Source organism: Rhinolophus ferrumequinum, chromosome X (genome assembly GCF_004115265.2).
Source record: "Rhinolophus ferrumequinum isolate MPI-CBG mRhiFer1 chromosome X, mRhiFer1_v1.p, whole genome shotgun sequence".
In the NCBI taxonomy this organism is placed as follows: domain Eukaryota; kingdom Metazoa; phylum Chordata; class Mammalia; order Chiroptera; family Rhinolophidae; genus Rhinolophus; species Rhinolophus ferrumequinum.
The window spans coordinates 120,050,737-120,072,066 of NC_046284.1; the positions used below are offsets into that span (position 1 = coordinate 120,050,737).

The 21,330-nt window shown below is 48.4% G+C and overlaps 1 protein-coding gene across 2 annotated transcripts in view; it reads left to right on the forward strand.

Annotated features, from left to right (window-relative positions):
• The window catches only part of ANOS1 (anosmin 1), a 515,987-nt gene that overhangs the window by 51,617 nt on the left and 443,040 nt on the right, over positions 1–21,330 (forward strand). The gene's annotated exons all lie outside the window — the stretch shown is intronic.

Genomic DNA, 21,330 nt, shown 5'->3' on the forward strand with positions numbered 1-21,330 from the left:
AAAATTCTCCTTGTTGACCCAAAGCCAGTAGAATTCAGAGTCACCATACTCAAATGCTTCATGAATATACATACACCTGTCTTCTCTGGGACACAGAGAGGCTTCCCCCCTTTTCTGGAAGCCTGTGTGTGTGTGTGTGTGTGTGTGTGTGTGTGGCCATCCTATTGTTTTTTCCAAACAGCAGGGCTTATTTGCTCTGAGATATCCTCAGAGCCTGCATAAACTGAAATCTGAAAGGATGACCCTCCAGGGGCTGAGAATTCCAGCCCGAGGGTTGTGATGAAGATTTATCCTTGGGCAGCTGGCTGCACAGCCCGTGCTCCCATCTGTCCTGAAATTGGCCCCATGTGGAAGGAGTTCTTGGGCTGGGCTGGCAGGAGAGAGAGAGAACTTCTCAGGAGTGGATGTGATGGGCGATGCTGGGGGCAGGTACCGAAAGCTTGTCTAGGATGTGATGTCCAGGAGGTCCACAATGCGTGCCAAGCAGATGGCACAGATGGTGATCTTGGGGAGATGAAAGAGAGTGCCGCTGAGTCAGAGAACGAGGCAACTTGAGATTGGAGGTGCTGGAGCTTGAGCCGGGACACGGCTCCTGCACTGGGTCTGTATTGCGTCTGCCTTTTCCCTGGTGGAAGGAGCTCGGCTGGGGAACCACCTGTGTGTGTGGAAAGGCTAAGCCTCCTTGAGGCTCAGAAGCCTTAAGGTGAGCACGGGTGGGTAGGGAAGGTTGGCCGTGCACATTGAGGTATCTGATATCTGCGTACCATACTTAGCATTGCACAGAGGCAGTGCTAAATTCCTGAGAGACCTGGGAGGCCATTTAAACCCAGTGCATTTGGGGGGAAACATTCTTGAGATTTCGACTTGGGGTCACCACGCTTCCTTACTGGAAAGCATCTAGGTGAGGAGGGATGGATGCAATAAAAAATCAGAGATAGCCTGAGTTCTTGTTGATGCTGGTGAGGGCTGGTTTTGTATGCGGGGAAGGCATACGGCTGCCTTCCTTTATTTCAGCCTGCCTGCCTACGGAGTAGCATCTCCTTGGCCAGACACGGCCCCTGTCCTTCAGAGGCCTTCTTCAGCTCTTGGACTCTTAACGTGTTCATGGGTATCTTTGGCATTGCTCTGTGGAGTTCCTTATTCCTTTAACTTGATCTTGTCACACCACTCAGACACCGTGGGTTCTTTGTGGTGGACCTGAAATTGTCACCGTTGGCGTTTTTCATGTGGCGCATGGCTCAAACACTAAATATGCGGACGCCCTTTCTGGAAGACCGTGAGCCCATGCAACAAGGATGGATAAACCCTGACTGGCGGGTGAGGGGACACTGGATCCAATGCAGCATGAGAACAGAGACAACTCCAAATATGAAAAACAAACACGTTATAAACTGCAGGGGTCAGAGGTTCAACTTTGGGAAGGTCACCTGGAACTTCTCACAGGACTCCTGGTCCTGAATTGGAAGGAGGGAAGCAAGGCCACTGTCCAAACTCTAGTAATCCAAGCAATGAGATGGATCTGAAATAAACAAGCAGAGCAACAAAGCTGTGTTGTGTGTATGTATACACGTATGTAAACACAATACACACATATACTTTGTGTGTGATACATACATACGTAAATAATATTTACGTGGAATACACATCTGCATCATACACACAAACTGTATGTAGTACATACATACATATATGATATATACACATGACATGATATATACATCATATATACATAAGTCACATGTGTATACATGTGTGTCTATGTAAACTCTTTCACATTTGAATGTAGTAGATATTACAACCAGGTTTTTAATACATTATATACTAGAGTACCAAGCTTGTCATCCCCCGTTCTTCCAAATAATATACTGCAAATATCGCACGTGACATTTTTCTTCACTCTATTTCCAAAAAGCATAACTTCACTCAGCCCAGTTTACGTGGTAATAATTACATGTCAGAAAGGAAAACCGGATTTCAAAGTAACGGCGTCCTTGGAAGCTTTGCTTTGCATTTGTGGCACATGTCAGCCTGCAGGTGGAAGGGTGTTTCTCCTGGTTTTCTCTGTCCTTTGACCTGGGCTAGCCAGCTCTGCTAGGCAGTGGAGAAATGGTTCTGCTGTCTCAGAGTTGACCTTTAAGGAACTCACCAGTTCTTGAAGCACGTGGGGGCAAAGATGTTTTAACTGTGTTGAAAACTGGGCTTCTACTCTTCAGCTGAAGGTAGAAACATTTCAGAGTAAGGAAAGATATACAGAGATGCTTGACAAAGAAGACACGAGATGGAGCCTGCAATAGAAGTGGAGGCATTTGAAACAGAAATGCACCAAAGAGATAACAGAACTGGAGGAGTAGCCTCAACCATTTAGGGCAGGTCTGGCAATGATACTCCAGGCTGGAAGCCTGAAGGAAGGAGCTACAGTTTACAACACTGTAGGTTTTGTGAGGCAGAGGTAGGACCTGACAGGCAGAGAGAAACGCGAAAAGTGTGGGTGCCTTTCCAGCCAGCGTTTCAAAGATTGGTGATATTTATAGATTCCAAGAACTTGCTAAAACTTCTTTAGTATCAAAAGAATCCTAGATGTAGCTGCTCATCTTTTGACATTCTCTCTCCATCGACAATTTCCCCCTGAAATGTAATTAGTTAATTTTGAGAAGTCAGAATTTCCACAGGCCAGGATCCATCTGGGCCATCGTTTCCCTTTAAACACAGGTGTGAAAGTATGCCAGGTTTTCTTCTCCAATTATTTCTTCTCCACAGAAAGGACTGTGAAATGGAAAACGGGGGACATCAAGGTGAAGTGAAAATGATCTAAGGAACTGAAGCTTTGGCTTGTTTGTTTTGGTTGATTGTGGGTTTTCTGGCCTCCGTGGCATGGCGTCTTGAGTAACGATGACACATTTTGACTTTCTGCTCTCGCCAGCACTCCTTACACTGTGTGGTGTGGCGTGGATTTGACCGGGAAGCCGCATGGCCATTTTGCTTGTACACTTTACCCGCTCCAAGCTCACCGGCTTGAGCACCGTACCTGCAAGGTGGTGGGCTGCCTGCGCACCCCCATCCCCTGCAGTGCACCCCTCTCCTGGGGGGACCTGGGGCGCTGCCGCTGGGGCCGTGCTTTGCTCCCGCCTGCCCCGCCCTGGCTAGCAGACAACCCTCTCTGCTCAGATCCCGCGTGAACACGACCAGGGGATACATCTCTGCCTCGTTTCCCCAGTTACAGGTAATTAGCTCTGTGCTTTTGCATGTGAGTGTTTGAAATTGCATCCTCTGCATCTGCCTTATTATGAAGCCGCTCTGCTGTCTCCAGACAAAACATTATCTAAATGAGATTTGCTCTCAAGGACGTGGTGGGCAGGAGGAGGCAGCCAACGACGCAGTGGATGGTTCAGGTCTCGCATGCAACGTGCACAGCACGGCTGAATCACGGTGCCCAGCGAGCCCAGGAAGTAAACACAGCTTGTTACAATAACCGGGGTTAAGGAGTAAGCGTTTCTATTTTGAGCTCTCATTTCAGCATTGGGGTGAGCCGTGTCAGTTTTCATAGCACTGATTTGTTTATTTTATGATTTCCCTTCCTGACCCTTCTCTCGCTCCAGCTCTCCAAGAGACAGGCCATTTGGCTTCTTATTGCCTTATTTGATCTTGTGCAATTCAAATATGATTTTGCACGATTTGTCATGCATCCAGAATCTCATTTGGCAAGGGCCTTTGATATACAGAATTGTACCAAGAGTCCAAACACGAAGGTCTGAAAAGCAGTATCTGCAGCCTGTAAAGATTTCCTCTCACCTCTTTCCAGACTCGGAATGCAGCGTTCTAATGGAGCTGATTAGCACATTGGCGGCAATATCTGATGCAGGCTTTGCTCCAGGCAGAGATGGAGGGTAGGGGGTCCCCCACACACTTATGCCCTGGCAAGGGCTGATCTTTTCACTGTCTCCATAGTTTTGCCTTTTCTGGAATACCGTCTAGTTGGAATCCTGCAGTGTGTAGGCTTTCCAGATTGGCTTCTTTCACTTAGCGATACGCATTTCAGTTTCCTCCATGTCTTTGCATGGCTCGATAGCTCATGTGTTTTGGGTGTTGTGTAATATTCCATTGTCTGGATGGACCCCAGTGTATTTATCCCTGCCCCACTGAAAGGCATGGCATGTTCATTGCTTCCAGGTTTCGGCAGTTGTGACTAAAGCTGCTACAAGCATCTGTGTGCAGGTTTTGTTTGGACATAAGTTTTCACCTCATTTGAGTAAATACCAGGGAGCGCAATGGCTGGATCTCATACCTTGGTATTTTTCTATCTTCCGAAAGGCTGAGAGCTTAAGTATGTGGCTATTCCAAGATACAAGAATGACAGTCTCACAAGAAAGGTCGTGAATTGGCCAGTGTTCCTGGATGTGTTGGAGATGGTAGACCTTCCTGGTTCCCAGACGCCATTCCTGCATACGAGTGGCCCATGGGTGGCAGTTGGCTTGAAGTAAGTTTGAAAGGAAAATCTAATTTATTAGTTAAATGGGATTCCGTCACAGGCCTTCTCAGAAACACTGCCTCTCTTGTCTCAACCTTTGAAATCTTGACCTCCCTCCTTTGAAAGCCTCCCTCCTTGGTGGCTTTCTCCACTCCATTTTAGTTTCCCTGTCTCCATGCTTGATGTGAATGGACTGGGAATTGCAAACGCCTCCATCTTATTCTCTGAGCCCCTGTCCTAGGCTGCTGCTTCTCGAAGCCCCTTGCCTCCCACCAGTAAAGACCAAAGGGCCTGATTGGTTGTCTTTCCTCTATGCTTATCCACCCCACCCCACACAAAAAAATTGGTTTGCTCTCTCCAGTGTATACAAATGCACACATCGATTCCATCTTATATAAGTTCTTCCTTGACACCTTACCTTCCTCCGGCCGCCACCCCGTTTCTCTTACCCTTTGAGAAAGGGATAGCTAAATGGTCACCCAAACTCATGCTTCCCCTTTTGGAGTATCGAGATATTGCTGGGATGTGGGCATCCAGCCTGAGGCTGTTTTGTAGTTTTCTCGATTTGCGGTGGGGTGCGGGGACTAATCCCTGCCTATGGGATGTGAGTGTGCCTTTGGAAAGAGGTGAGGGAGAGTGGATCCACGACGGGGATGGATCCTGGGTGTCCAGGCCAGCCTTGGAGGAAACCCTTCCAGGATTACCGGACTGGACTGGGTTATTACAAGAGCAAGAAGCAACTCCTATTGTAAGAAGCTGTTGAGACATGTGGGCTTATTTGTGACAGTCGCTCATGGTGCTCGAACCAGGGTCCAGCAAACTACAACCTGTGGGCCAGACCGAGCCATTACCGGTTTTTGTAAATAAAGTTTTATTGCACACAGCCATGCTCATTCACCCACGTACTGTCTGTCGTTGCTTTCCCACTACCAAGGCAGAATTGAGTTGTTGTGACTGAGACCTTACAGAGCTGAAAATGTTTCCTATCTGATCTTTTGCAGAAAAGGTTTGACAACTGATGCTCTAATATTTGAGGCTCAAATATCTGCTGAGATAGCAACACCAGGTGGATGAGAGCTGCCACCTGGGACAGCAGAAGGTAGAGGACAAATGCCCATGAATCTGGCACTAAATTTGCTGATAGGAGGTACCCAAAGTGCCTAGACCCAAAGCCCCCCGATTTACCTCTCTCTCTGTGTCTCTGTCTCTCTCTCTCTACCTCTCCCTCTTTCTCTCCCTCTCTCTCTTCTTTCCTTTCAGGCTTGTTAAATACAGATTGCAAGGCCTTACCCCGGGGTTTCTGATTTTGCAGGTCTGGGCTGGGGCCTGAGACTCTGCATTTCCCATATGCTCCCAGGTGGTGCCGGGAACCACACCTTGGGAACCGTCAGCCTACATTGTTGGATAGGACTACGCTTTCCACTGGATGGGACCCAAGTTACTTTTTTCTTGCCCATCGGTGGGGCCCAGACGGCAGAGCGTGTCTGGGGAGGAAGGCGTCATCATTGATCGACCACCACCGAGCACTGTATCAGCTCCTCCCAAGTTGTGGTGTGACGCTGCTACTCTCAGTATTAAATTGGAACTTTTTTAGTACTTGCGGTTTTTCCAAAGCAATGATTACTTGAGAAGAGCCCACACCACACAGTAGGATGGATGACCGACAGTTCGGTAAAGGCCAAGCTAACCACACACCACTGAGCACAGAGCAAAGGCTCAGAGCGCTGCAGGTAGTCGCGGGCTCCATGCTGCACAGGGAGCAGAGCACCTGGAAGGTAGCACGCAGGTGGCCCCACCGTCACCGCCGGGTTCTTCTCCCCGGGCTCCCCCTCCTTTCCTTTCTCTCAGCGGCCGCTCTTCTCAGTCAGACCCCGTGTGCTTCGTGCTTCGTGCTGGCCTGGTTTCTGCTGTCAGCGTGCTGTGCAGTGGGTTCTGGAGGTCGGGCTCATTTCGAAAGTCTTCTCAGTGTTGCCAAAACCACAGGTGGCATCTCATTAGAGATCTTGCAATCCAGGAAATGCAGGTGGTAGACTTAAAAGTCAAGCACTGGGCAAAGGCAGAGGAAGGTGAAAAGAAGCCGGATGTGGAAGGATGGAAGAAGAAAGAGATGAGCAGGGACGGAAGGGAGGACATAGGGAGCAGGGAGAATATTCTGCAGTCAGTGCACTGAGGGTCACGCTTGTGCTGTAGGAGTCCTGCCATCAGACACTCCAGCAGCTGCAGCGGTGGCGTCGCTTCATTTAAAAACTTCCCACGTGCTATTTCACTAGGCATTTCTATTTAACGGTTTCATGCGTGAGTTACATAAGCAGAACTTCCTATGAAAAAATTGTGTCCTAATGCATTAATGAATTCTGCAGGTGGTGCCGTGTTAGCGCCACGCTCATTACATCTTCTGCACCTGCACATTTCCTGAGGAAGGACACTATTGCTTTGGCAGGGTCCATAGGGCAGAAAATGGTGCTGGCCACCGGGGAGCTTCCCTCGAACGAGCTTTACTAGAAACTAGTGTGATGGTTTTCCTTACCCAATGCTCCAGACAGATCTCTTAGCAAAAAGACTGTGTGTGTATTTTAGCGTCATGATCCCTTCCTGCTGTGGCTTTAGCAGGTTTGGGGATTATGGGGACAGAGCCAGGAGTGCAGTTCCCAGGCTCTCGGCCTCACGTGGAGAGGTGCTGGCTCAGGTAGTAAATGGCCATCATCTGTGATTGGATGGCCGTCAGCGGTGGCTAGTTGGCCGTCAACTGTAACCAGTGAGCCATTGGCCACTAATATAACTGCCGAGGCTATGCCAGCAGGCAATGGTGGCTAGTGAGAAGATGGTGGTTGAGCTGGCAAGAGCGGATTGCAGTTAGCACGGTGGATTGCATCTAGCAAGTGGGGTTGGTTGGTTGACAGAGAAGCAGACAGCAGGTTGCAGTTCATGTGGCTCCTGCTTCCTGTGTCTCCAACCCAGCCGCCAGCGAGACTATAGTGGTATGAACCCCCTATCTATGGCTCCGGGGGTGTTCCTTTTTGGCCTCACCGTGTCCTGCATTCTTATGTGGGGAGCGGGACCACAGACCCCGCATGACACCCTGCGTGACAGGTATCTAGTGCTCCTTCCCCTCCCACAGTAAACGTTGATATCAAGGGTCAGTAAACATTTTCTGTCAAGCACCAGGGAGTACAATATTTGTAACTCCTTAGTCCTGCCATTATAGAGTGAAAGCAAGCATACACAAGTGAATGACCTTGGTTCTGTTTCAATAAAACTTTATTTACAAAAACAGGCAGCATTGGATTTGGCCTGCAGGCCAGCAGCAGCCCTTCCCCTGATTTGATCTGTGCATACAGATCACCTGGGGAACTTGTTAAAATGAACATGGTTCAGTAGATCCGGGGTGGGGGTGGGGGTGGGGTGGGGTGGGGAACAAACTCGCAGGAGATGCTGACGCTGCTGGCCTTTCAACCACACTCGAGTATTGAGGGTTTGGATAACATCTGCTTTTTGTACCTGCATTTGGCAGTTGCAGTGAACCGGGGACGCTGGTGTTGAGTCCAGTGAGCTGCGTAATGTTACAGAATTTCAGGGAGAACCTGAAAAGCTGTGTCTAAACTCAAGAAGACTGTGGGCGTGCTCTATTTAGAATGTCTTCTGAGCAAACCAAAGCTGAGAAACTTGGGTATTCTTGCAATGACTTCATTCTTTCTCCGGGTTTCCTGGAACCCATCTGCTTTTGAAACCGTTCCGGGAGAATCCAGGTAATTAAAAGGGAGCCTAGTTTTCTGCGTGACTTTGGATCTATCACTTGACCTTCTGTCACTTGTGGGCCATCTGAATGTACTTACCAGATTGTGTGAGAACAGGATCTTACTGGGAAACAGATGTTGGGGCAGAATTTTCTCACCTGTGGGAGAGCCGAAATCCTGCAGGTAGCCAGGTCAACCTATTAACAGTGATGACTTTTCCAAATACCGGAGCTTGAATGCAAAGGGCTAATTACTCTCAGATTTGGGAAAGGTTAAAACAACAAAACAAAACAACCCAAACCCTGCCAGAGTGAGAACCACCACAAAACCCCTCTCACACATATGAAACTACCTTTGCCCGACGTCTCCCTGGATGCGTGTGCAATGACTTGCTTTCTGACAACATTTGAGGCTGCCTCCTCCACAGCCCGTGTGGTTCGGCTCACCAGAGGTCCCCCCAGCTTCCCTGCTGCCATCTCCCATCTCTGCCCAGTTCCAGTGATTCTTTCCATATGGGAATTCCACGTTGCCAAATGGGAGCGACCCCCCTTCTTGGGCGGATGGTGGAATCAATTCCAGGTGTATAACTCACCCGGCAGTTTTCGCTCCATGGGGCGGAGGGGTCTGGAATTATTTTAAGTTTCAGGTTTTAAAAATAACAGGCGGTTTTGACCCTTTTGGAGGATTTGCGGCTACTGGACGCTCTCCTGGGACAATCAGGTAGGGATCCCGTTTCCCACCTGTCATTTCAAAGCGCCCGCCTGAGGAAAATGAGTTTATGTTGGCGACCGTGTATCAGGTTTGTTTTCGTTGCCCGTTTGCCAGCTTTGTTAATGGTGTGTCACCAGTTGGCCCTCTCTTCAAGGAGATGCCTGGGCATGAACGTTCTAACAGTGGCTCCTTGGAGGTGGGGGTCCCCGGCGTTAGACTCAGAGAGCGTCTCAACAGCGAGATTCATGGCCTCCTCTGTTTCGGATCTGCTTACCCTCCATGTAGCCGTTTTCACATTTTGTAGAACATATGTAGTGTTCTGTCTTACAAGGGTGTGTTGGCAATAAAAGTGTGGTTATTTATGGGAGCCTGCGATCCCCACCGATGCCGGCGTTGGGGTGCCCCACAGAGGTTGACTGATTGCCTTCACCTCGTACTTCTGAGAGCAGAGGGGTACAAAGCGCCTCCAGCAGAATTCCCGCAGAGAGAGCAGGGCCCTGAGACCCCCCCAGTGAGCAGAGAGCTGTTTTCTTTTGCCTTTCCATGAAGTTTCTTGTAGGCTGGAGGGAAAGACATTTTCTTTTAGGTACCAGTAAAGGCGACAGGGTCACTATATTTGACTTTCTCTAAGTCCTTTGGCCGCGGACACTGGCCAGTGTCAGGCTAGAGGGAATGTGCAAAACAGCGTGTCTACAAACATTTTATGCTCTTGAAATGAATCCTGTATGTGTATTTAGTCAGGACTCCACCACCGCCATTTGAATCTTTTTTTTTTTCCACATTAAAAATATCACCTTGAGTGGTTCTTTTGGAATGAATGTCCAGGTGGAAACATGTATCCCGTAGTTAGTTTCTAAGAAACCGTAGCTGTTGTTCATGAAACATAATGAATTAATCATATATGCAATTCAGAGGATTTGTCCTGGTGAAGGGGAGAAAAAGCGGAGGGTGTTTGCGGCCTGCGACCTGCTAATTGTGGCACTGCGTTCCTTGAGTGGCTTTTCTCTGTAGGAGGCTATGTGAGCTGGAACAGCCTGGGTGTGGCTGCGTGCAGTCCTGGCTCACGTGGGCGTGCAGGAGGCCGTCCTGAAGGTCCTTGCATACGTGCACAGTGTGTGTCTGAGTTGATGCTGCACTGGGGAACGTGGGTGTCATGCAGGGGGTCACTCGGGATCTCTGGTCCCGCTCCCCACATAAGAACGCAGGACATGGTGAGGCCAAAAAGGAACACCCACGGAGCCATAGGTAGGGGAGCCATACCACTATAGTCTCACTGGCGGCTGGGTGGAAGACACAGGAAGCAAACATCCGCGAGCACCCCAGCAAGGGGTCTTCCTGTACAAGTCTCACTTGCTAGCAGTAATCTGCCGTGTGAAGTGCAATCTGCTCTTGCTAGATCAGCCACCATCTTCTTGCTAGCCCCCATTTTTCTGCTAGCGTAGCCGCGGCAGTTATATTAGTGGCCAATGGCTCACTGGTTACAGCTGACGGCCAACTAGCCACAGCTGATGGCCATCCAATCACAGCTGATGGCCATTTACTACGTGAGCCAGCACCTTTCCACGTGAGGCCGAGGGCCTGGAAACTGCACTCCTGGCTCTGTCCCCAGAGTGGGATACATGCTTTGGGAGGGTACAGGTGAAGGACTCTTCACCTGGCTCTAGGGTACAGTTCCTGGCTCTTAGGCGGAGCCAAGCCCTGGGACCTGGCAGGTAGATGTCCACAGGTGTGAGTCTGTCACCACACAGACGCATGGTGCCCATGGACACACCGGTTTCTGCTGAGACTTTCCCAAGGTGGCCCCAGCGGGTGGGATTGGCCGTGTTTTATCAACTGTGAAACGTACATTTTTGCGGGATTTCATATTTCTGAAATCAGAGTTCTCCTTAGCATCAGCCATACCTCGTTATTGTTGGTCTCCTTTTCTCCTGTGTAGCCTTACTTCAATTACAGGGCTGTCTTAGGGTCGATACCCTCTTATATTCAGTGAAACGTGGTAGCTTTGGGGTCCTGAAGTTGGAGTGAGAATTTAGTAAGAGGGAAGTACTCCCATTTTCTGGAATCTGAGTGCCAGAGACAGAAAAAGATGGGCTTTCCTGAACCCTTATTTCTGCCCGAGGCAGGGAAGAAAGGTCAGGATTCCTTTACCCTGAGCCGTGGTTCTCAAAGTGGGGTCCCAGGTCAGCAGCTTCAGCTGGGAGCTCGTGAATTAGAAATCATGGGGTTTGAAGAAGCCCCCCAGGTGGTTCTCACGTGTGCTCAATTTGCGAACCACCTAACTAGGGCTCCCCAGTTGTTCTCAGTGTGTGTGGTCAGAGGTATCCGGTGTGGGATCGTTTGTTACCACTCCTCCCCGACTTCCCTGCTCTGTCCTGGAGCCGTTCCCTCCTTCCTGTTTATCTGCCACATGACAGCACGTTCTCCTTCCTCATTCCTCCTCCTCAGGGACCTGTTTTGCCGGCTCCTCCTCCTGCAGCCAGACCTTCAGTGGTGGCGTCTGGTCTGGGCCACCTTCTCCTTGCCCTCTCTCTGGCCAGCGCTCCCGATGACAGTGGTTCCAACCCCCTTGTCCCGCAGTAGCTCCTGAATTTCTGTCTCTACAATTGGGTCTCTGTGCGCCACCTACACCCCCCTCACACGCTGGCTCAGGACTCCTGTCACCCCAGTTTCTTCTCTCTCTGATTCCTCTCTTAGCGAATGGTTCCGCCTTCTCACCTACTGCTTACGGTGGAAATTGGCTGCGATTTCTGAATCTCTCCTTCCGTCTCACACTTAACGATCACCGCCCAGCATCATGTTGTTCCGACCTCTTACTGTCGCTCCACGGCATTCCGTCCTCTCCGTGTCCACCGCTCCTGGCCCCAGTTGCGTGTATGGTTCTCCTCTTTGGAATATCGCTAGGGTCTCCCTCCCTGTTTATTTCCATGCTGGTCAGGTTACAGGGACATTTCTCGCATGCAAATCTGATGATGGAATTCCTTTATCTGACCGGCCTTTAATGTCATTTCCTTCTCTCAGTCGTATTTCCCAGTCCTGATCCGTTTCAGAGCTCTGCTTTTGTGAGCTTGTCACCTAAGGTTAGGAATTGCCGCCTACAGTTTTTCCTCTTGGAAACTCATAACCACCATTGGCGTTTTAAACGTTTGGGGAAATCCTGCCGCCGAGACACTCAGTTAGGTTCACCCTAGCATTTCCCATGGTCTTGGGTGACCCTGTGCCTCCCCCACGCCTCAGCCGGTTACTGTCCCATGACACTTGTGTTCTCAGTGCATTTGGGGAAAAGCCGTACTTCCCATGTGAGACTTCACATGAGCTGGCCCCAGCTGGCCCTCTCAGACTCATTTTCCATAACTGCCCGGCTAACACATTTAGTGGATCATGCTTTTGAAATTCAGTTTCCTAAAAATATCCTGTTATGCCCATGGGACTTGGTTACTTTCAGCCTTTCTTGTAGCCTCTGAATGAAATGCCTTCCGGTCCCCTTGTCCCCTTGGAGAATTCCCTCTTGTCATTCAGTTCTTAGCTCCCCACCCCCTCTTCCAGGAGGGCTTCCCTGGTTCCTCTGGACACACTTGGTACCCGCCTTCGCATCTCGTGTACGCTTTCGTCATCGCCTCCTTACAGACTGTCACCTTCCTGGGGGTGGTGACATGGGTATAACAGACGTCTGTGTAGCGTGGATGCTCCATAAACCCTCGTTGGTTTGACTGAGAGCACGAGAAAGTGATTGAGTGATGGTCGTGTCTGGCTGTCATCACGCAGAGCTGCTCCTGACAAAGTACTTACTCTACGCTCTGCAGGGTTAACTCGTGTGGTTCTGCTGGCACCTCTGTGAGTTAGGCCCTTGCGTTAGTGCCCCTGTCGTTCAACTGAGTGAAGAGTATGCCCGCTGTTCCCTCCAGGTGGAGGTGAAGCGGGGAGCCCTGGTCTCGGCTTTATAGTTACAGGTTCCAGCGTCCAGCGGAACAGCTCAGAACTCAAACAGAAGAAGACTTACAGGTCCAAACACAGCCATGGGAAGTGGTCAGCAGGGCCTGGTCAGCCCTGAAGCTTTAACGAGCACAACACAATAAAGGTCACCAAAATAAACGGAGGGCGACAACTGCCGAACTCCATTTAGGGGCAGGAAAGGAAGCGGGAAACACTTCCAGCCTTGGAAGGTGGGAACAAAGCTGTGAGAGACCATGTACACTTGTGTCTGGAAATCCATGAAAAACATATCCTGGAAAATTGTCTCTACGTGTCATTCCTAAGGAATGACAGTAACTTTCAAAAAATGGAAACACACGTGTGAAAAGGGTAGTGAGATGCATGAGCCACGTCCAATAAGACGTGGCAAAGAAATCGAATCTGTAAAAGAGCTGTAAGTACTTTCAGGAGAGAAAGCCAGCCAGACCCCAGAGGAGGGGTCTCTACCGGGAGTGAGTGTAACCTCCGAAGGGGGTGTCTGGGATCATTTGTTGCATGTAGGAAAAAATACTGGGACATTTTTAAAGAATAAATAATGAATGTCCGTATCAGAAAGTCCCTAGCATTATGAATACCTACATTCCTGGTGCTCACACCGAGCTGTGTGGTCGATGCCGCACGGCAGAAACAGGATGACATGTCATCCCGGGGGAGAGTGGGGTACACTGCCACGGTACGCTGGCGTGTATCTCGCCTCACCCACGTGTGGGTAAGTGAATCCGGAGACTACGCCATGCGCTTGATGTGAAACTCACCCTCACAGCGTGTTGAAGTAGCTTAGAGGGATGTCTGAAAAGACACAACCTATAGAAGTCAAAAGCAGTCATTTGTAAATAAACACATTGCGAGTATAACCCCAGTGTCACCACACAGGAGCCCGACAGCCATGACAAGGTAAGCGTGTTTGTCTCGATTTTTCCTTACGCCAACTTTTATTGAAATGTAACTTATATGTAGTAAAGTGCATCTGTTTTAAGGGTACAGTTTGCTGAGATTGGACATGTGCATATAGCCATGTAATCGCCGTCATAATTATGATACAGGACAGTTTCATCACCCTTTGCCCCCCAAGTTCTCTCTTATTCCTTTGGGGTCAACCCTTCCCCCATTCGAGAGTCTGGCAACCACTGACCTGATTTCTCTCCACAGTTTGGTCTTTTCCAGAGTCTCCTGTAAAATGAATCACACAGAATGAGACTTGGGGTCTGGCTTCTCCCTTTGCGTGGCCTCCGAGGATTGTTCAGTGTGTGGCACGCATCGGTCCTTTCTGTTTTGTTGCTGACTAGGGTTCCCTTGGACAGACGTACCGTGTCGTTTGTGTATCCGCCCTTCTGGTGCAGGACTACGTCCAGCTTTTGGCAGTTCCGAATGCTGTCACCGTACCCATTTGTAGCCCCGTCTTTGACTGGACGTGCGTTTCCTTTTGCTTGTGTACGTGTCTGGGAGGGTGATTGCTGCCGTCATGTTACATGTGTGCTGAAGTTCATAAAACACTGCCCCACTGCTTTGCAAAGTCACCGTGCTGTTTTACACCCCTGCCAGCCCTGCAGGCGGATCCTCGTTGCCCCGTATCTTTGCCGGCACTGCGTCTGGTCAGTTTACCAAAAGCCACATTTACCCTGTGATACTGGTCTTTCGTTGAGATTTTGATTTGCATGTCCCTAGTGGCTAAAGATGCTGAATGTCTTTTCCTGGCGTTGTTTGCCAGCCTTCCTGCTCTTGGGCCAGGTACACTTAGAGTCACTGATGGATAAGATAGATTGAATTTTTTGAGTATTAAAATGAAATAATTCAAAGGAAAGCATTTCCCCCCCCCGTGGCCCCTTTTAAAAACTCAGTGCCTGGTACACAGATAGCTGCTCCTCCGTTAGAGCTGGTTTTTAATGAATGGTTACCGGGCAAAGAGTGACCTCCCGGGTTATGGAAATTGGACACACTGGAGGAGACTTTCGTTTCAGTTTCTCAGGTAGATGGGGATAGAGCCCCAGGTATAAGGACCGCTGGAAGAAGGAAGGTGGGAAGGGGGTGAGACCTGAAAACTCAGATATGGAGACCGATAGCCAGACGACGTTCTGGAGAGCTGAGCCCGTTCACCACAGTAAGACGTTAGCTCCTCTCCCTGGGGACGAGAAATCCCTGAGGGTGTGAAGATGAGACTGGCATTACGAGATCGGAGGTTCAGAAATGCAAACGGGACAGTCGCCTGCCATTACACCGGCTTTGCCCGAGTTCCCTTCACAGTATGTACAATGGGTAGCATCCTCTTAAGTAAAGACACTTACTGTCTCAAAACGCAAAGAATATGGGCGGCTCCGCTCTGCAGCGGTCTGCAGAAATGATTGTGCCGGACGCAGCCACCTCTGTGGGGCTGATAAAAAGCCCCACAGACGCCAGGAAGCGTCCGCGTGAGCGCAGCACGAGACCTGCAAGTCCCGCCGTTTGTCCTTGAGATCTGCCCTTGATCATTTTCACTCGGTCGCCTGTTGTTCTGTTGTGTCCATAGAGAAGGACAACGTATTATCTCAACCTTATAGCAGGCTCTTTAGTTCTCGTGTTTCCTTTTTTCCTTTGTCATCGCAACTGCCCTAATTCCCCTGGGGGCACCCAAATGTTGTAATCACAAGCAATACTCCTAAAAAGTATGTGCACTCGCAGGGGAGAGTCCACGCACATTTATGGCGCCGGGAGTTCCCAGGTAGCGCGCTGACACTGGGGGCAGCTGCGTCAGTGGATCCAAATGTCTGTACCCACAGAGCCATTCCCTCGGGGATCGGCATGCCAGCGGAGGGGCACAGGCCATGCGTGGCACGAGCCAAGTCAGTTCTGTGCTCTGCCGAGGCCTGCACGTGCTGTGCCGAAGGGCCCTTTCAGATGTCCTAGGGGTGTTTTTGGGTGGCTCGTGGGGGCCTGGGACCCGTGTTTGACGTACGGCGTACTAGTCGATGGCCAGGGCCATCGATGCCACAACTGAGAATTGGTCCTTGTGGGAGAGGACGTGGAGCTGGGAGGTGTCATGGAGAGAAAGGGCTCATGAAGAGGCGATTGGGGAGCTTGGGAGCCCGCCCGTACAGGGTGTGGGGGCCGCCAGCGCCGTCTGATGTGGAAAGGAGCCGCCATACTCGGACCTTTACTTGGGAAAGCTTCGTGTCCTCCCGACGGCAGGACAATTTCCTGCTGAATGTGTGTGTGTGTGTGTGTAGGGGAGTGGAGATGAAATGGAACTGTCAGGCATGCGTACTGGACTCAAGCCTGCTCGCGGTAGCCGAGTGCAGATCAACACCTTTTGGGGGAGAAGACCTGGATGGCCCCGGATGAAGCTGACACACAAATCGATCTTTTCTTTCTGTTTTAAATTCCACCTGCAAGGAAGAGTTTCTCCATGTGTTACATTGGGCTCTTTCACAACTGAACTTTGTTGCCCAGAATGTTTGTTTATTGAGGAGACAGAGCTCACTGGGCAAGGCACATGTGTATGATGCTGGTTGGAAAAAAAAAAAAAGAAAAACTCCTCTCCTCCCAAAAAAAAAAACCCCTTAATTTCTAGAATGTAAGACAGACTCTGTTGGGCGATACAGTTTTCATCGGATAATAACAGAAAAATTTTTGTCTTCACAAGCAGAATAGAATCTTGTGAATGCCATAAACCCTGGGTACTTCTCACTTTCAAAGTTCAAATAACAACTCCTTTATCTCTGGAAGCTGATGGTTTCATTAGAACGAAGGTTTTCTGTAGGTAATAGAGTCCTTCGCGCCTTACAGAGTTTGAGTGGTGGGTAACTGAGCCCTTGGTTAATTCAGGGACAGAATCAGATGCACTGGCACCCTTGTCATAAAATGATGAGTGCTGAGTTTGGCCCCCCGGTATTGGGAGTTTGCCCCTCTTTGGTGAAGATGGCAAGAAACCATCTGAACTGTCAGTTAAAAGCCAGAACTTCAGAATCAGACACGCCTGCATTTGCGTCCCCATGTCCCCTGTACTCCCTGTGTCATCGTGGGCAGGAATGAACCTCTCTGTGTCTCAGTTTGAGTGTGTCCCTCTGTAAGACAGGGGCATGCTGATCTCACCAGGTTTTCTGAGGATGGAGCCGTGATGTATGCAAAGCATTTATACCCAGTTCCAGGCGCATCGTAAATGATGTCAATGGCACAAAAGAATTATGTCAAATTACTTAGAACTATAAATTTTAAACATGAAATATTGAAGCCCACGCCCTCCCTTTCCAGCATCTTGTTGTTCTTAGAACTTGTCTGTGGATCCTCAGATATACAGACTGACAGACAGATTGGCAAATGAATAACACACATCCCCAGCCTACCCCAGTTCATGGGGGTGTGTGTGCTGTTTTCAGGGGACAGGAAGTGATGAATATCGAAGTAGCTCTCGGCAGAAACAAAGTTACACAAACGTGAATACAGTTACACTTACGATATCCTTGTTTATCCAGTACAGTTTTTGTAACAGTTCCAAGGTCCTTCCTTCATTTCACTGGTTCGCTGTGGGCCCCTGGAGCCCAAGGGACAGGTGGATGGATACCTTTTGTCCTCTGACTTCGTACAGTCTGGAACGTAGCAGGGGGACGAAACGCAACGTGACTCCAGGTTGTCGCTCATTTTTAAGGTACACAACCAAATAACACACGATGTTAGAGAATTTTAGAAGTCCATAGCTAAGTCTGGGTGAGGACATAAGGTCTTTGCTTTCTGAAGTATCACCAGACAGAACTTTGCAGTTTTCTCACGTTCACATTGGAAAAACGTATTTTGGTGTTATTTACAAATAAAAATGTTTTCTCTCAGATAGTGTACAAATTCAGTTCCAGTTTTCACAACAGAAAAGACATATTCAAAGTCTTTAACCCTTTCTTTGCACTGTTGTTCTTTCATTGCATGCGTCGGTTCTCTTGTACTTATGAAAAGCAATTAATTTCAGATACTTTCAAAATACTTGTGTGCCTGAATGTTTTACATTGTGTTCTTCAGTTAAATACCAGGTGAGTTTGCATTTACAGCCTGGCTTTTAAAATACGACCTGGCTTGAGTGGTTCCTGGATTTGATGATTTTTGCATTGATTGGGGGCGAAAAAGGAATTTCTAGCTCTTTGTCATCATTCAGCAAACAGGTTTGATTAGTATTATGTTTTTGTTCATGGAAGTACTGGATTATGTATTTTAGTAGCTAATGGGCATTAGTTTTCGTGTCGTGAAGACTGTATGTATACGCACACATATATAATCTCAAGAATTTTGGAGGAGTATATATATATATATAAAATTCTTTACTGTAACTTCAGTTAAAACAACAGACTTGGAAACTACCAATCAGCAGGAAGAAACTGTTTATGGACTCAAATGCAGACAACTTATTTTTAAAACGAACACCTTGCATTTTCAATAGAAAAAATAGATAGCGTGTGTTTGCGGTGTGCGATAAAATTAACAGGAGGAACAAAGCAGATTGTGTGGGTAGGAATTTATTTTCCTTTTGGGTTCCAAGAGTCACTGCTATCAGACTGAAAACCGGCCCTCTTCAAGAGAAGGCAAGTTTTCGTGCCAGCTTTGTTTTATCCTTCTCCTTTATGCTATTATTTTTGGCTGGCGGACAGCAGCAAGGATTCAGAAATGGTTCTGCATATTTGACGTAAAGTCTGTCAATTCCTGAGCCTGCATATTTTGCAAAAATACCATGCACCAGCATCTTCCTTCCAGTTTGGAGTGAATTCAAAACAATGTCCTTGGCTCCAGAATAGCTTTAAGTAAGGTTTGGATGCTCCGTGAGGTGGGCTTGGCTCCAGCCCTCGTTTCCCGTTGTCGCTTCCAGGTAAAGGACGGAGATTTGTGAGCATCGGTGTCTTAAGAGGCCTGGGCCTATAAATAAACAGAGAAAGCGACATTTTTTTTTTTTTTTTTTTTTTTTTTTTACTACCTGACCCTGAGGGAGCCTTTTGCACAAACAGAGATGTGTCATCTGAAAGAAACAAAAGAAAGTCAAATGGGAAAATCAAGAAAACTAGAGCCAGGAGAAAACACCGCATGCCTGGCCTAGAAAGAGCCTTGCTTGCTTAAGAGCTTTTCCCTCTGCCAAGGTTTAGGGCCTGTGTGCTCCTGTTTCCGGGCTGCCTTGGGTTTCAGGAACCCGTGGGCTCCAGAGATAAGACAGGAGGCTGCTGGCTTCCCAGGGGGTTTGCAAGTTCCTGTGAAATCCTACCCAAGAATTTTATCGGAGTCTTCGATGATGGGCTGTGTGACTATATTGCATGTCTGTGGCGTCTCCCGGCCTGCTGGACCGGGAGTGCGGGGCCACCGGCTGGCTGGCTCGCTCACTCGCCTCTGCTGTTCTCTGCTTCTCTCGCCAGGAGCAAACAGTGTGCCTTTCTTTCTCTGTTGCTTGGGCTCGCCTCTCAGTCCAGTCCGGAGCCCTTGCCCTTGCAGGGCCCTTGACTGGCAGCCCCCCGTCTGCCCCCCAGGTGCTTGCACAGCTCTTTACCCTCCCAACAGGACTTTCCTGATCACTGTAGCTCAGGTGGTCCCCCCTCTGCCGGCTTGCTCCCCTTGCCGCGTTTTGTTTGAATTCATAGCACTCAACTTATTTTCTGTGTGTTCCTTCATTAGAATGTAACGTTGATGGGAGCAGGGGATTTCTTTTGCTCCTTGCTTTTGAGTCGGTGCCTAGAACGTGGTGCACTCTGAGTGTTTAAATGAATATAGGTTATGTAAAGAAATTAATGAATAAGTTCCTCATATGGTAATTTCAATTGGAGTGATGTGTCATACTTATATTAGTTGGATGTCACTCTACCCCATTATTCTATCTGACTCTTGCAATGGTGATATGCGTGTACACATTCAATGGTGATCTATCAATCCATCTCTCCACATATCCATCCATCTATCCATCCATCTGTCTGCCTAACTCTATCTCTATCCATCCATCCTTCATTCATCCATCCCTCCCTCCCTCCCTCCATCCTCATCCATCCATCCACCCATCCATCTATCCATCCGCCATCCATCTACCCATCCATCCATCCATCCACCCACCCATCCATCATTCATCCCTCCATCCATCCATCCCTCCATCCATCCATCATCCATCCATCCACCATCCATCCATCTACCCATCATCCATCATCCATCCATCCATCCATCCATTATCCATCCATCATCCATCCGCCATCCATGTACCCATCCATCCATCCATCATCCATCCATCCATCCATCCATCCACCCATCCATCATCCATCCATCCCTCCATCCATCCATCCATCCCTCCATCCATCCATCCATCCCTCCATCCATCCATCCATCCATCCACCATCCATCCATCCATCATCCATCCGCCATCCATGTACCCATCCATCCATCCATCCACCCATCCATCATCCATCCATCCCTCCCTCCATCCATCCATCCCTCCATCCATCCATCCATCCATCCATCCATCATCCATCCATCCATCCATTATCCATGTATCCACCATCCATCCATCTACCCATCATCCATCATCCATCCATCCATCCACCATCCATCCATCTACTCATCATCCATCATCCATCATCCATCCATCCATCCATCCATCATCCATCCGCCATCCATGTACCCATCCATCCATCCCTCCATCCATGCATCCACCATCCATCCATCTACCCATCATCCATCATCCACCCATCCATCCATCCATCCATCCAAATCAGGTTTCAGATAGGAAGCACTAACCTGGGCTGGATGACCCTGGCTTCCACGGATAGTGTTAGATAAGAGGTTAGACTTGGGGTAGCTTCTAGAGGGAAATGGGTGCCATCATCATTTTTCAGTTACCATGATTGACTAGTAATGAAGAAACAATGGTTAAATATAATGTAGAATTCAATTATTGTGTTAGCAATTCTCTTAACTGTATTGGTGTATATACAGAGGGTGCCAAAAAAATGTATACACATTTTAAGAAAGGAAAAAACTGTATTAAAATTGTAATACTCAGTATATACTGATAGCAAAAGATGAATACAAGTTATGTGTATACATTTTTTGGCACCTCTGATATATTTTTTAAAGCCCCACAATATAACAAGGAAAAAGAAAGATGTTGTTTCTACATTATTTTTTTCAGAGGCTTATTGTCCATGATACTGAAAATTAGTTTTTATTATAGTTAAGAGGCAGTTCTTCTTTTACTCCTCTCTTACTTCTCTCTAGCCCTCTTTCCCTTCCTCCGTCTGCTTTCTTACTTTTCGTTCGCTGCATCCCTGGCTTCTTCCTTTGACTCTTCATTGGTTGAGGAAGTTGTTTTTGTTGTCTTTTTAAATTAGTGTCAGGTGTACAAACCAGTGTAATAGTTAGACATCCACACCCCTCACAAAGCGATAACCCGCCTCCCCCAATCTACTACGCCTCTGACATCATATGTAGCTATTATAATATCATTGACTCTATTCCCTGTGCTATACTCTACAT